Consider the following 4,606-nt stretch of genomic DNA (forward strand, 5'->3'; position numbering starts at 1 on the left):
CGAAAACAATAACATTTTTAGGGGGTAAGCGAAGAATTTAAGCTTATAAACCGATTGCCTTCTGTGGTCTTGGATATCAGATCAAGCTGCACACGGCAAGAGTGCGAGCGATAAAGATACGACCGTGAAATGGGTTTCTGTTTCACGTTTTACCCATTTTACCGCGAGACGGCGGAAAATCATTCGGGCTGCAAACAACCCTGTGCGTGGCTGCATCAATGGCGGTGGCGTGTTTTTCGCGGATTACGTTTTCTTCAAAATTCAGCTTCATCGTCCCCTTACGGTAAGTCTACACGTTTATATTTTATTCATTTGGTCTCCTAAACCACTCTAAGCAGAGCTGTGTGTGCAGAACAGATTATGTGCGCAGTTACAAACGTCCTATCTTCGTTTCTAAGGCGGAAGCCATCGGGCTCTCGACTAATGCCGCTTATCTCTGTGCCGCTGTCTTTACTAACGCGCGGAAAGGCAGTCTGTGCGATGCCCTTGATGATAAGCCGCTCCTCGCGAGCTGTCTACTAGATTTTTCGTGTTTCAAGGTAGATGCGCGGCCAGAAATGTCGTTTAGCCTGTGAATGACGGCCGAAATGGAACTGTGTGTTAGCGCCGTGTACTTTGCACCTCCGAAAACGTACTTACATACAGTCTCGTTCAGTGGTGGATTACATTTATTTTCTTATCTTTGTGTTATCGCCTGTCTGGACCAGGGAGTGCTGTTCTTTTGGAGGTGTGCATTGCTTGCTACGTATGGACGCTCGCTCGGTGCGCGTCGTGGACGCCGACGTTTCAACAAAGTTGTCTTGTAACGCTATAGACTGGAGCGCGAGACGTTTGTCAAAGTTGTAGTCAAGCGGCGCTGGAGGAATGCTTGCAGTGTGATGGGTGAATAAAATTCGTTGCCGGCGCGAATGGACGGCGTGCTCAAACACCGCGAAGAACCCACGAGCTCCATCCCATCTCCCCTTCGTTGCACACGTATGGATTCGTCCGTGTCTGTCATCAGAGCCGTTGGCCGCCGCCGCTGGCTTGCGGGCACTTCATTTTGAAAGCTGGGTAAAGGTCGGCTCGACAAGAGGTGGCTTACATTTCGTTTCGAGCGGTTCGTTCATGACTCCCGCTCACACGTGCACAGATTTCTCGAATACCATTTGCGCTAGAGCCAAAGTATGTGTTTCTGATTTAAGACTTCTACGTTACGAAAGCGCCGATGTGACTCGCCGCTTATTTGCGCCTAAAATTAAATTAAGCTCTCGTGTTATTATAGCTGCGCCTGTAATTGTTTCATTGAAATACTTCCTACTTTGAGCACGTTCAATGCTTTCGCTGATTTTTCTAGCAGCGTTGGGTTAGGCTACCTCCATGCAATAAACACACCTCTTTACTGCGCTGTTGGGGCTGCACTTGAAGGAAAAACTAAGTGAATTTCAGACGGTATTTTATCGTGACAGTAATTTGCTGTCTCAACCTCGCGACTGCTTTTGAAACGGCGCAGCTGCAGCCTCTGTGTGCTGTATTAGTATTCTGAATAATGAGCGCGGCATGGAAGCGCTGCAACCCGCTTGTTTCTAAGAGCGCGCGCAGATGTATGAGTATGCTGTTCCGTCTTTGTGCTTCAAGTTATAGGCGAAAATTTGTGGTGAACTGGTTGCTTCTGCCTGCTGGTTTTGTATAGCTGGTGCCCGTTTGAGTATCAGCTTACGTACACTCGGCCAAATCTTTAACTGGCTCAGGTGTTGCATCGCTAAATGCACCTTGTAAAAAGGTGCCTTGTGGCTACACTGCTGGCATATTCATGTTGTAATTTGACGCGTGAGATGGCATTTCATAGTTTCTTTTTGTTAATATAATGTTTGAGTGGAGTACGTGCATGTTTAGATCAAAGTTATCAGAAATATTCATCGTCTGCCGCTATACGAAGAGCCGAAACAAGCGGAATACGAAGCAATGGTTCTGGTGGCGCATTTGCACTAATCTGGCTAAACGACTTGTCCGCCATGAAAGGAGTGGTACTTTACCCAGAGAATGAGGCCATATGTACCAGATCCATTTCTGCGTATGCCGCTTGTTTCAGCTGTTCGTAGTGGCAGACGAATGTTTCTGATAACGTTGATCTAAACACGCAAGTACTGCACTCAAACATTATATGAACAAAAAGGAAGCACGAAATGACATTTCACTCGTTAAATTACAGCATGAATATGCCAGCAGTGTTGCCGAAAGGCACCTTTTTTACAAGGTGCATTTAGCGATGCAACACCCGAGCCAGTTAAAAATTTGGCCGGGTGTACCAGGCTTCACGCAGGGTATTTTGAAGCGCTTCTTCTATAGCGGTTATAAGAATAAATGCTGCAATATTTTCTTTTTTGGATCCCTGTGTGAGGTGCACTGAATCTGTATTTTATGGAGGTGGCATTCTTAACAGCTCCTTGCGAGACAATGCAGATATGTGGCACAATTGTTCGAAGTCTTCTGTTACAAATAAAGTAAAATGATTGCCATAAAGAGGTCAGTATTGGCTGTAACAGTATTGCCATACAGAAATCAGTATCAGTACTGGGCCGGCTTGCACGAAACAAATAAGACCGGCTCATTTCCAGTCTAATCTTATTCACGGTCTAAAAGCTCTCTCGATTTTGAGCAAAGAAAATGCGCATTGATGGTTCACTTTGTCGGTGAGTGCCTCACGTGCGCACGAACGCGGACTAAAACATTGAGTTACCGAACTTTCAGTCGGAGTTCGTGGTGCATTTGAGGTGTCCACTGACAAAATGAATTAGCTATGCGCCTTTCCTTTCTTCAAAACCGAGACAGCTTTTAGACCGCGAATAAGATTAGACTGGAAATAAGCCGGTCTTATTTGTTTCGTGCAAGCCGGCCCAGGATTCAGAGTAGAGTGCTCCAGGGCTTAGGGTTCTTTGTTACAATGTTTTATGACGACGCATATAATCTTTCGTGTATTTACTGATATTACTGAGCCGGCGGGATAGCTCAGTGGCTATCATGTTCGTATGGCGACCTGAAAGATGCAGGTTCGATTCCGGCCTAGCTAGGCGCTCGCATTTTAATAGAGGCAAAATGCTAAAGGCCTGTGTACTCTGCACAGGTGGCCGAAATTATTCCCCAGCCTTTCACTTCAGCGTCTCGTAGCCTGTGTCGCCTTGGGTTTTTGAACCCCATAAACCCAAACCAAAAGATCAAGATTGCCTTTCTAGAATGGCATAGCCAGGATATGCCTTGCATTGTAAAGCACATGTGTAGAGATGGAATGGGAATTTTTTTTTTCAGTTCCTCTTATATTATTTTTTTCCTTTGTGCTGTTCAGGTAAACGTGCCCGGACGATTTACTGCAGACAACAGGCCACAAGAATGCTTCTGAGGAAACTAGCCGGACTGTTACTTTCAACTTTTATGTAACTGTGGTGCATTCTTATGGTGCATGTATTGCATATTCCCAGCTTGGATAGCTTGGAAATAAACTAAATTTGTAAGTATATTGATTGTTTCATGTGTGAACTCTGTCTGGTGACCTTTTTCAATGATTGTAGACAGTCTATATGCAGTCTATAGATAATGGTCTACTAACAGTTTAGTAGACAGAGGTCTATAGACTGTCTATAGACAAAGGTCTATAGCACTGCCAGGCCACACACCTATGGAATGTCTGTAGACAGTCTATAGACATGTCTACTGGACCAGTAGACTTTTGTCTGTAGACTGTCTATAGACGGTAATCTACAGGAAGTCTATGGCCATAAGTCTATAGGTCGTCTATAGTCCGTCTATAGACAAGTGTCTATAGACGGTCTATAGACACCTCTATAGGAAATGTATGACCATAAGTCTATAGATCGTCTATAGACTGTCTATAGACCTGTGTCTATAGACTTCCTATAGACCCATAGACTTTCAGTAGACATTTGTCTATAGACTGTCTATAGACAAAAGTCTACTAAAAGTGTATGGCCATAAATCTATAGACGGTCTATAGACCAGTCTAAAGGATTTGTCTATAGACAGTCTATAGACTTCATAGACTAAAGTCTATAGACAGTCTATGGACTGTCTATAGAAATTTTTATAAGGGTTAGGCCGCGAAAAACACGGGACCACATGCTGAATGATTTGTAGAACGTGTATTGCTTGTAACATCCCTCCCCAAGAGCTCTCGGTGTAGCCGAATGAGCTGGCACACGCTACGCGTGGCTTCAACACACAGTAGAAGCTTATGCTTGTGAGCTTTAGCATTAGTTTACTAGCATAATGAATTAGGGCACAAATACATGAATTAGTAATGACACTTGATGGCTGGTCAAGTAGATGTAGTGTTAAACTTCTGTAAGGCATTCGGCAAACATGACCACAAAAATTACTCAAAGTTAAAATGCAATGTTCAACTAGTTGTCTCAATAAATAGATAAGTTGAGCCCTCAATTACAGATATCATTTCGCAGATATTAATCGCAAAATTTTTTTACGTCCTCTATCTAACTTCTGTGGTGCCGCAACGACGCCCGAAATTAACCGAAGCAATTCCTCACTGTTTCCGTTCGACTGTTCGCAGTCTGCCAAAGCGATCTATTTCTTCCATAAAATAGGGGTGTACCTT

General features: G+C 44.1%; 1 long non-coding RNA gene across 1 annotated transcript; it reads left to right on the plus strand.

The window, feature by feature from the left end:
* The first annotated feature begins 209 nt into the window (after window positions 1-209).
* Window positions 210-3,493, plus strand: LOC149360220 (uncharacterized). The gene is made up of 2 exons (XR_016288315.1): window positions 210-283; window positions 3,323-3,493. It is a non-coding gene; the product is annotated as an uncharacterized LOC149360220 (long non-coding RNA).
* The last annotated feature ends 1,113 nt before the right edge of the window (window positions 3,494-4,606 follow it).

This window comes from Amblyomma mixtum, chromosome 2, assembly GCF_055824585.1.
Source record: "Amblyomma mixtum isolate Tamu chromosome 2, ASM5582458v1, whole genome shotgun sequence".
Classification (NCBI taxonomy): domain Eukaryota; kingdom Metazoa; phylum Arthropoda; class Arachnida; order Ixodida; family Ixodidae; genus Amblyomma; species Amblyomma mixtum.